Consider the following 12,882-nt stretch of genomic DNA (forward strand, 5'->3'; position numbering starts at 1 on the left):
ACAGAGATACCCCTGGCACTGCCAGCCACTTGTGGATGCAGGGTTGGGCACTGGGACACGTCTTCAATGCCAAAGGTGAGAAAAATCACTTTCAGAAAACTCAACAAGCATCTGTCTTCCAGAAGAGCCTTCAAACCCACATATCTCAGCAGCAAGTATCACCCAAATCTTTAAAACAGGGCAGTGAGCAGTACCTGCTGCTTCTACTTGCCTCCTAACCTTTGCTGAGCTGCTCTTCTTTACACTGATCCTAAAGCTACTTCGTTTCCTTCCCCAGCACTAACAAGTATTTTTTTCTATTTCATTTTCTTGTTCATTTAATTGCGTCTTCTCATTTGACTGCTGGAAAAGCGGTATCACATGGATGCAGCACCAACTCCAGGTAGCAGCCCTAGTGATGTAATGGCCATGTCACAGTGGGCACACTGCTGATGGTGGTCCATGTCACAAAGGGGTCAGTGACACGGTTACCCCAGACGACTATAAAAGGGGCTGCGCCAGCACACGCTGGCAGACAAGGAGGTAGGTGAGCGAGGGCTGAGAGAAGCAGGCATGGAGGGGAAAGCAAGGGAGCTGGGGCTGCCCACAGGAGTGGAGGGTGACTTATCTTTTGGAGCTTCGCCTGGGAATTACAGCAAGACTCCAGAAAAGGAATGCAACCACACCACGGCTCCTGGCGTCTCTCACCTCATCATTCAGCTGGAGAGCTGTCAATGCTCTACAGGACAGATACGACAGTCCTGCCCTCTACCCCATCCTGGATTGGCAAGGAGCTTCCAACAGCCATGAACAAAGCGAGCTCCGCAACAATCACCGTATCTGTAATCCGTCACGATGCTACAGTCATCCAAAAGGTGCCCATGCTCGTGGGCACAGGGAGAGCCGTACAACCCACCATATATGTGCCCCATCCAGGTCCCACTGGCAGCTCAAAGGGGACCGTAGCCACGGATAATGGGAACGACGCAACACCCATCACCTTTTTGCCATTTCGTGGAACCACAAGCACCTGGAAGGAACACGCAGCCATGGACAAGAGGACATCCACAACACCCACTGGATCTGTACCCTGTCGTCATCCTACAGACAGTCAAAAGGTGACCATGCTTGTCGACACAGGGAGAGCCACGCCACCCACCGTATCTCTACCCCATCCACGTTCCAGTGGCACCTCAAACGGGCCCACAGACACCGACAATGGGAATGCTGCAACACCCACCACCTCTTTGCCATTTCATGGTAACACAAGCACCTGGAAGCAACACGCAGCTGTGGACAAAGGGAACCTCCACAACACCCACTGGATCTGTACCCTCTCGTCATCCTACAGACAGTCAAAAGGTGACCATGCTCCTCGACACAGGGAGAGCCGCCCCACCCACGATATCTGTACCCCATCCAGGTCCCACAGGTAGGTTGAAGGGCCCACAGCCATGGACAAAGGGAGCTCCGCAACAATCACCGTATCTGTACCCCGTCATCATCCTACACACAGACAGAACCTGCCAAGACTCGTGGGCAATGGACAGCCGCATCAACTGATGTATCTGTACAACACCCAGGTCCAATAGCAGCTCAAAGGGGACCGCAGCCACGGACAATGGGAACGACGCAACACCCACCACCTCTTTGCCATTTCATGGTAACACAAGCACCTGGAACGAACACGCAGCCGTGGACAAGGGGACAACCACAACACCCACTGGCTCTGTACCCTGTCATCATCCTACAGACAGTCAAAAGGTGACCATGCTCGCGGGCAAAGGACAGCCACACCATCCAATGCACATGTACGCAATCCAGGTTCCACTGGCAGACAACGGTGCCCGCGCTCATGCACAAAGGGAGCTCCGCAACAATCACCGTATCTGTACACCGTCATCATCCAACACACAGACAGAACCTGCCCAGACTCGTGGGCAGAGGACAGCCGCATCAAACGATCTATCTGTACACCACCCAGGTCCCACTGGCAGCTCAAAGGCAACCGTAGCCACGGATAATGGGAACGACGCAACACCCACCACCTTTTTGCCATTTCGTGGAACCACAAGCACCTGGAAGGAACACGCAGCCATGGACAAGAAGACATCCACAACACCCACTGGATCTGTACCCTGCCGTCATCCTACAGACAGTCAAAAGGTGACCATGCTCGTCGACACAGGGAGAGCCACGCCACCCACCGTATCTCTACCCCATCCACGTTCCAGTGGCACCTCAAACGGGCCCATAGCCACCGACAATGGGAATGCTGCAACACCCACCACCTCTTTGCCATTTCATGGTAACACAAGCACCTGGAAGCAACACGCAGCCGTGGACAAGAGGACATCCACAACACGCACTGGATCTGTACCCCGTCACGATGCTACAGCCAGCCTAAAGGTGACCATGCTCGTCGACACAGGGAGAGCCACGCCACCCACCCTATCTGTACCCCATCCAGGTCCCACTCGCGGCTCAAACAGGGCTGCAACCATGGACAAAGGCAATGCTCCAACACCCACCACCTCCTGGCCATTTCATGATACCACAAGCATCCGGAAGGAACACGCAGCCGTGGGCAACAGGACCTCCACAACACCCACTGGATCTCTACCCCGTCATCATCCTACAGACAGTCAAAAGGTGACCATGCTCGCGGGCAAAGGACAGCCACACCACCCAATGCACATGTACGCAATCCAGGTTCCACTGGCAGACAAAGGTGCCCGCGCTCATGCACAAAGGGAGCTCCGCAACAATCACCGTATCTGTACACCGTCATCATCCTACACACAGGCAGAACCTGCCCAGACTCGTGGGCAAAGGACAGCCGCATTCAAACGATCTATCTATACACCACACAGGTCACAAAGGCAGCTCAAAGGGGACCTCAACCATGGACAAAAGCAAAAATGCAACACCCACCACCTTTTTCCCATTTCATGGTACCACAAGCACCTGGAAGGAAAACGCAGCCATGGACAAGGGGTAATCCACAACACCCAACGTATCTATACCCTGTCATCTTCCTGCAGGCATCCAGAAGGTCCCCAGACTCGTGGGCAAAGGACAGCCGCATCAAACGATCTATCTGTACACCACCCAGGTCCCACTGGCAGCTCAAAGGGAACCGTAGCCACGGATAATGGGAACGACGCAACACCCATCACCTTTTTGCCATTTCGTGGAACCACAAGCACCTGGAAGGAACACGCAGCCATGGACAAGAGGACATCCACAACACCCACTGGATCTGTACCCTCTCGTCATCCTACAGACAGTCAAAAGGTGACCATGCTCGTCGACACAGGGAGAGCCACGCCACCCACCGTATCTCTACCCCATCCACGTTCCAGTGGCACCTCAAACGGGCCCACAGACACCGACAATGGGAATGCTGCAACACCCACCACCTCTTTGCCATTTCATGGTAACACAAGCACCTGGAAGCAACACGCAGCTGTGGACAAAGGGAACCTCCACAACACCCACTGGATCTGTACCCTCTCGTCATCCTACAGACAGTCAAAAGGTGACCATGCTCCTCGACAAAGGGAGAGCCGCCCCACCCACCGTATCTCTACCCCATCCAGATCCCACAGGTAGCTCGAAGGGGCCCGCAGGCAAGGACAAAGGGAGCTCCGCAACACCCACCGTATCTGTACCCCGTCATCATCCTACACACAGACAGAACCCGCCCAGACTCGTGCGCACAGGGACAGCCGCATCAACTGATGTATCTGTACAACACCCAGGTCCACTGGCACCTCAAAGGGGACCACAGCCACGGACAATGGGAACGACGCAACACCCACCACCTTTTTGCCATTTCATGGTACCACAAGCACCTGGAAGGAAAACGCAGCCGTGGACAAAGGGAGCTCCACAACACCCACCGTATCTGTACCCCATCATCGCCCTACACACAGACAGAAGCTGCCCAGATACATGGGCAAAGGACAGCTGCATCAAACGATCTATCTGTGCCCCATGCCGGTCCCACTGGCAGCTCAAACAGGCCCACTGCCACGGATAATGGCAATGCCACAACAGCCACCGCCCTTTTGCCATTTCATGGTACCACAAGCACCTGGAAGCAACACGCAGCCATGGACAAGGGGACATCCACAACACCCACTGGATCTGTACCCTGTCGTCATCCTACAGACAGTCAAAAGGTGACCATGCTCGTCGACACAGGGAGAGCCACGCCACCCACCGTATCTCTACCCCATCCACGTTCCAGTGGCACCTCAAACGGGCCCACAGACACCGACAATGGGAATGCTGCCACACCCACCACCTCTTTGCCATTTCATGGTAACACAAGCACCTGGAAGGAAAACGCAGCCGTGGACAAAGGGAGCTCCGCAACACCCACCGTATCTGTACCCCATCATCGCCCTACACACAGACAGAAGCTGCCCAGATACATGGGCAAAGGTAGCTGCATCAAACGATCTATCTGTGCCCCATGCCGGTCCCACTGGCAGCTCAAACAGGCCCACTGCCACGGATAATGGCAACGCCACAACAGCCACCGCCCTTTTGCCATTTCATGGTACCACAAGCACCTGGAAGCAACACGCAGCCATGGACAAGGGGACATCCACAACACCCACTGGATCTGTACCCTCTCGTCATCCTACAGACAGTCAAAAGGTGACCATGCTCGTCGACACAGGGAGAGCCACGCCACCCACCGTATCTCTACCCCATCCACGTTCCAGTGGCACCTCAAACGGGCCCACAGACACCGACAATGGGAATGCTGCAACACCCACCACCTCTTTGCCATTTCATGGTAACACAAGCACCTGGAAGCAACACGCAGCTGTGGACAAAGGGAACCTCCACAACACCCACTGGATCTGTACCCTCTCGTCATCCTACAGACAGTCAAAAGGTGACCATGCTCCTCGACACAGGGAGAGCCGCCCCACCCACGATATCTGTACCCCATCCAGATCCCACAGGTAGGTTGAAGGGGCCCGCAGCAATGCACAAAGGGAGCTCCGCAACAATCACCGTATCTGTACCCCGTCATCATCCTACACACAGACAGAACCTGCCAAGACTCGTGGGCAATGGACAGCCGCATCAACTGATGTATCTGTACAACACCCAGGTCCAATAGCAGCTCAAAGGGGACCGCAGCCACGGACAATGGGAACGACGCAACACCCACCACCTCTTTGCCATTTCATGGTAACACAAGCACCTGGAACGAACACGCAGCCGTGGACAAGGGGACAACCACAACACCCACTGGATCTCTACCCTGTCATCATCCTACAGACAGTCAAAAGGTGACCATGCTCGCGGGCAAAGGACAGCCACACCACCCAATGCACATGTACGCAATCCAGGTTCCACTGGCAGACAACGGTGCCCGCGCTCATGCACAAAGGGAGCTCCGCAACAATCACCGTATCTGTACACCGTCATCATCCAACACACAGACAGAACCTGCCCAGACTCGTGGGCAGAGGACAGCCGCATCAAACGATCTATCTGTACACCACCCAGGTCCCACTGGCAGCTCAAAGGGGACCGTAGCCACGGATAATGGGAACAACGCAACACCCATCACCTTTTTGCCATTTCGTGGAACCACAAGCACCTGGAAGCAACACGCAGCTGTGGACAAAGGGAACCTCCACAATACCCACTGGATCTGTACCCTGTCGTCATCCTACAGACAGTCAAAAGGTGACCATGCTCCTCGACACAGGGAGAGCCACGCCACCCACCCTATCTGTACCCCATCCAGGTCCCACTCGCGGCTCAAACAGGGCTGCAACCATGGACAAAGGCAATGCTCCAACACCCACCACCTCCTGGCCATTTCATGATACCACAAGCATGCGGAAGGAACACGCAGCCGTGGGCAACAGGACCTCCACAACACCCACTGGATCTCTACCCCGTCATCATCCTACAGACAGTCAAAAGGTGACCATGCTCGCGGGCAAAGGACAGCCACACCACCCAATGCACATGTACGCAATCCAGGTTCCACTGGCAGACAAAGGTGCCCGCGCTCATGCACAAAGGGAGCTCCGCAACAATCACCGTATCTGTACACCGTCATCATCCTACACACAGGCAGAACCTGCCCAGACTCGTGGGCAAAGGACAGCCGCATTCAAACGATCTATCTATACACCACACAGGTCACAAAGGCAGCTCAAAGGGGACCTCAACCATGGACAAAAGCAAAAATGCAACACCCACCACCTTTTTCCCATTTCTTGGTACCACAAGCACCTGGAAGGAAAACGCAGCCATGGACAAGGGCAAATCCACAACACCCAACGTATCTATACCCTGTCATCTTCCTGCAGGCATCCAGAAGGTCCCCAGACTCGTGGGCAAAGGACAGCCGCATCAAACGATCTATCTGTACACCACCCAGGTCCCACTGGCAGCTCAAAGGGAACCGTAGCCACGGATAATGGGAACGACGCAACACCCATCACCTTTTTGCCATTTCGTGGAACCACAAGCACCTGGAAGGAACACGCAGCCATGGACAAGAGGACATCCACAACACCCACTGGATCTGTACCCTGTTGTCATCCTACAGACAGTCAAAAGGTGACCATGCTCGTCGACACAGGGAGAGCCACGCCACCCACCGTATCTCTACCCCATCCACGTTCCAGTGGCACCTCAAACGGGCCCACAGACACCGACAATGGGAATGCTGCAACACCCACCACCTCTTTGCCATTTCATGGTAACACAAGCACCTGGAAGCAACACGCAGCTGTGGACAAAGGGAACCTCCACAACACCCACTGGATCTGTACCCTCTCGTCATCCTACAGACAGTCAAAAGGTGACCATGCTCCTCGACACAGGGAGAGCCGCCCCACCCACGATATCTGTACCCCATCCAGATCCCACAGGTAGGTTGAAGGGGCCCGCAGCAATGCACAAAGGGAGCTCCGCAACAATCACCATATCTGTACCCCGTCATCATCCTACACACAGACAGAACCTGCCAAGACTCGTGGGCAATGGACAGCCGCATCAACTGATGTATCTGTACAACACCCAGGTCCAATAGCAGCTCAAAGGGGACCGCAGCCACGGACAATGGGAACGACGCAACACCCACCACCTCTTTGCCATTTCATGGTAACACAAGCACCTGGAACGAACACGCAGCCGTGGACAAGGGGACAACCACAACACCCACTGGATCTCTACCCTGTCATCATCCTACAGACAGTCAAAAGGTGACCATGCTCGCGGGCAAAGGACAGCCACACCATCCAATGCACATGTACGCAATCCAGGTTCCACTGGCAGACAAAGGTGCCCGCGCTCATGCACAAAGGGAGCTCCGCAACAATCACCGTATCTGTACACCGTCATCATCCAACACACAGACAGAACCTGCCCAGACTCGTGGGCAGAGGACAGCCGCATCAAACGATCTATCTGTACACCACCCAGGTCCCACTGGCAGCTCAAAGGGGACCGTAGCCACGGATAATGGGAACGACGCAACACCCATCACCTTTTTGCCATTTCGTGGAACCACAAGCACCTGGAAGGAACACGCAGCCATGGACAAGAGGACATCAACACCACCCACTGGATCTGTACCCTGCCGTCATCTTACAGACAGTCAAAAGGTGACCATGCTCGTCGACACAGGGAGAGCCACGCCACCCACCGTATCTCTACCCCATCCACGTTCCAGTGGCACCTCAAACGGGCCCACAGACACCGACAATGGGAATGCTGCAACACCCACCACCTCTTTGCCATTTCATGGTAACACAAGCACCTGGAAGCAACACGCAGCCTTGGACAAGAGGATATCCACAACACGCACTGGATCTGTACCCCGTCACGATGCTACAGCCAGCCTAAAGGTGACCATGCTCGTCGACACAGGGAGAGCCACACCACCCACCCTATCTGTACCCCATCCAGGTCCCACTCGCGGCTCAAACAGGGCTGCAATCATGGACAAAGGCAATGCTCCAACACCCACCACCTCCTGGCCATTTCATGATACCACAAGCATGCGGAAGGAACACGCAGCCGTGGGCAACAGGACCTCCACAACACCCACTGGATCTCTACCCCGTCATCATCCTACAGACAGTCAAAAGGTGACCATGCTCGCGGGCAAAGGACAGCCACACCACCCAATGCACATGTACGCAATCCAGGTTCCACTGGCAGACAAAGGTGCCCGCGCTCATGCACAAAGGGAGCTCCGCAACAATCACCGTATCTGTACACCGTCATCATCCTACACACAGGCAGAACCTGCCCAGACTCGTGGGCAAAGGACAGCCGCATTCAAACGATCTATCTATACACCACACAGGTCACAAAGGCAGCTCAAAGGGGACCTCAACCATGGACAAAAGCAAAAATGCAACACCCACCACCTTTTTCCCATTTCTTGGTACCACAAGCACCTGGAAGGAAAACGCAGCCATGGACAAGGGCAAATCCACAACACCCAACGTATCTATACCCTGTCATCTTCCTGCAGGCATCCAGAAGGTCCCCAGACTCGTGGGCAAAGGACAGCCGCATCAAACGATCTATCTGTACACCACCCAGGTCCCACTGGCAGCTCAAAGGGAACCGTAGCCACGGATAATGGGAACGACGCAACACCCATCACCTTTTTGCCATTTCGTGGAACCACAAGCACCTGGAAGCAACACGCAGCCATGGACAAGAGGATATCCACAACACCCACTGGATCTGTACCCTGTCGTCATCCTACAGACAGTCAAAAGGTGACCATGCTCGTCGACACAGGGAGAGCCACGCCACCCACCGTATCTCTACCCCATCCACGTTCCAGTGGCACCTCAAACGGGCCCACAGACACCGACAATGGGAATGCTGCAACACCCACCACCTCTTTGCCATTTCATGGTAACACAAGCACCTGGAAGCAACACGCAGCTGTGGACAAAGGGAACCTCCACAACACCCACTGGATCTGTACCCTCTCGTCATCCTACAGACAGTCAAAAGGTGACCATGCTCCTCGACACAGGGAGAGCCGCCCCACCCACGATATCTGTACCCCATCCAGATCCCACAGGTAGGTTGAAGGGGCCCGCAGCAATGCACAAAGGGAGCTCCGCAACAATCACCGTATCTGTACCCCGTCATCATCCTACACACAGACAGAACCTGCCAAGACTCGTGGGCAATGGACAGCCGCATCAACTGATGTATCTGTACAACACCCAGGTCCAATAGCAGCTCAAAGGGGACCGCAGCCACGGACAATGGGAACGACGCAACACCCACCACCTCTTTGCCATTTCATGGTAACACAAGCACCTGGAACGAACACGCAGCCGTGGACAAGGGGACAACCACAACACCCACTGGCTCTGTACCCTGTCATCATCCTACAGACAGTCAAAAGGTGACCATGCTCGCGGGCAAAGGACAGCCACACCATCCAATGCACATGTACGCAATCCAGGTTCCACTGGCAGACAAAGGTGCCCGCGCTCATGCACAAAGGGAGCTCCGCAACAATCACCGTATCTGTACACCGTCATCATCCAACACACAGACAGAACCTGCCCAGACTCGTGGGCAGAGGACAGCCGCATCAAACGATCTATCTGTACACCACCCAGGTCCCACTGGCAGCTCAAAGGGAACCGTAGCCACGGATAATGGGAACAACGCAACACCCACCACCTTTTTGCCATTTCGTGGAACCACAAGCACCTGGAAGGAACACGCAGCCATGGACAAGAGGACATCCACAACACCCACTGGATCTGTACCCTGCCGTCATCCTACAGACAGTCAAAAGGTGACCATGCTCGTCGACACAGGGAGAGCCACGCCACCCACCGTATCTCTACCCCATCCACGTTCCAGTGGCACCTCAAACGGGCCCATAGCCACCGACAATGGGAATGCTGCAACACCCACCACCTCTTTGCCATTTCATGGTAACACAAGCACCTGGAAGCAACACGCAGCCGTGGACAAGAGGACATCCACAACACGCACTGGATCTGTACCCCGTCACGATGCTACAGCCAGCCTAAAGGTGACCATGCTCGTCGACACAGGGAGAGCCACGCCACCCACCCTATCTGTACCCCATCCAGGTCCCACTCGCGGCTCAAACAGGGCTGCAACCATGGACAAAGGCAATGCTCCAACACCCACCACCTCCTGGCCATTTCATGATACCACAAGCATGCGGAAGGAACACGCAGCTGTGGGCAACAGGACCTCCACAACACCCACTGGATCTCTACCCCGTCATCATCCTACAGACAGTCAAAAGGTGACCATGCTCGCGGGCAAAGGACAGCCACACCACCCAATGCACATGTACGCAATCCAGGTTCCACTGGCAGACAAAGGTGCCCGCGCTCATGCACAAAGGGAGCTCCGCAACACCCACCGTATCTGTACCCCATCATCGCCCTACACACAGACAGAAGCTGCCCAGATACATGGGCAAAGGACAGCCGCATTCAAACGATCTATCTATACACCACACAGGTCACAAAGGCAGCTCAAAGGGGACCTCAACCATGGACAAAAGCAAAAATGCAACACCCACCACCTTCTTCCCATTTCTTGGTACCACAAGCACCTGGAAGGAAAACGCAGCCATGGACAAGGGCAAATCCACAACACCCAACGTATCTATACCCTGTCATCTTCCTGCAGGCATCCAGAAGGTCCCCAGACTCGTGGGCAAAGGACAGCCGCATCAAACGATCTATCTGTACACCACCCAGGTCCCACTGGCAGCTCAAAGGCAACCGTAGCCACGGATAATGGGAACGACGCAACACCCATCACCTTTTTGCCATTTCGTGGAACCACAAGCACCTGGAACGAACACGCAGCCATGGACAAGAGGACATCCACAACACCCACTGGATCTGTACCCTCTCGTCATCCTACAGACAGTCAAAAGGTGACCATGCTCGTCGACACAGGGAGAGCCACGCCACCCACCGTATCTCTACCCCATCCACGTTCCAGTGGCACCTCAAACGGGCCCACAGACACCGACAATGGGAATGCTGCAACACCCACCACCTCTTTGCCATTTCATGGTAACACAAGCACCTGGAAGCAACACGCAGCTGTGGACAAAGGGAACCTCCACAACACCCACTGGATCTGTACCCTCTCGTCATCCTACAGACAGTCAAAAGGTGACCATGCTCCTCGACAAAGGGAGAGCCGCCCCACCCACCGTATCTCTACCCCATCCAGATCCCACAGGTAGCTCGAAGGGGCCCGCAGGCAAGGACAAAGGGAGCTCCGCAACACCCACCGTATCTGTACCCCGTCATCATCCTACACACAGACAGAACCCGCCCAGACTCGTGCGCACAGGGACAGCCGCATCAACTGATGTATCTGTACAACACCCAGGTCCACTGGCACCTCAAAGGGGACCACAGCCACGGACAATGGGAACGACGCAACACCCACCGCCTTTTTGCCATTTCATGGTACCACAAGCACCTGGAAGGAAAACGCAGCCGTGGACAAAGGGAGCTCCGCAACACCCACCGTATCTGTACCCCATCATCGCCCTACACACAGACAGAAGCTGCCCAGATACATGGGCAAAGGACAGCTGCATCAAACGATCTATCTGTGCCCCATGCCGGTCCCACTGGCAGCTCAAACAGGCCCAATGCCACGGATAATGGCAACGCCACAACAGCCACCGCCCTTTTGCCATTTCATGGTACCACAAGCACCTGGAAGCAACACGCAGCCATGGACAAGGGGACATCCACAACACCCACTGGATCTGTACCCTGTCGTCATCCTACAGACAGTCAAAAGGTGACCATGCTCGTCGACACAGGGAGAGCCACGCCACCCACCGTATCTCTACCCCATCCACGTTCCAGTGGCACCTCAAACGGGCCCACAGACACCGACAATGGGAATGCTGCAACACCCACCACCTCTTTGCCATTTCATGGTAACACAAGCACCTGGAAGCAACACGCAGCTGTGGACAAAGGGAACCTCCACAACACCCACTGGATCTGTACCCCGTCACGATGCTACAGCCAGCCTAAAGGTGACCATGCTCGTCGACACAGGGAGAGCCACACCACCCACCCTATCTGTACCCCATCCAGGTCCCACTCGCGGCTCAAACAGGGCTGCAACCATGGACAAAGGCAATGCTCCAACACCCACCACCTCCTGGCCATTTCATGATACCACAAGCATGCGGAAGGAACACGCAGCTGTGGGCAACAGGACCTCCACAACACCCACTGGATCTCTACCCCGTCATCATCCTACAGACAGTCAAAAGGTGACCATGCTCGCGGGCAAAGGACAGCCACACCACCCAATGCACATGTACGCAATCCAGGTTCCACTGGCAGACAAAGGTGCCCGCGCTCATGCACAAAGGGAGCTCCGCAACAATCACCGTATCTGTACACCGTTATCATCCTACACACAGGCAGAACCTGCCCAGACTCGTGGGCAAAGGACAGCCGCATTCAAACGATCTATCTATACACCACACAGGTCACAAAGGCAGCTCAAAGGGGACCTCAACCATGGACAAAAGCAAAAATGCAACACCCACCACCTTCTTCCCATTTCTTGGTACCACAAGCACCTGGAAGGAAAACGCAGCCATGGACAAGGGCAAATCCACAACACCCAACGTATCTATACCCTGTCATCTTCCTGCAGGCATCCAGAAGGTCCCCAGACTCGTGGGCAAAGGACAGCCGCATCAAACTATCTATCTGTACACCACCCAGGTCCCACTGGCAGCTCAAAGGCAACCGTAGCCACGGATAATGGGAACGACGCAACACCCATCACCTTTTTGCCATTTCGTGGAACCACAAGCAC

At 55.0% G+C, this 12,882-nt stretch overlaps 1 protein-coding gene across 1 annotated transcript in view; it reads right to left on the reverse strand.

Moving 5' to 3' along the window:
- RAVER2 (ribonucleoprotein, PTB binding 2) overlaps positions 1-12,882 on the reverse strand; it is a 122,318-nt gene that overhangs the window by 22,350 nt on the left and 87,086 nt on the right. The gene's annotated exons all lie outside the window — the stretch shown is intronic.

Source organism: Pelecanus crispus, chromosome 5, assembly GCF_030463565.1.
Source record: "Pelecanus crispus isolate bPelCri1 chromosome 5, bPelCri1.pri, whole genome shotgun sequence".
In the NCBI taxonomy this organism is placed as follows: Eukaryota; Metazoa; Chordata; class Aves; order Pelecaniformes; family Pelecanidae; genus Pelecanus; species Pelecanus crispus.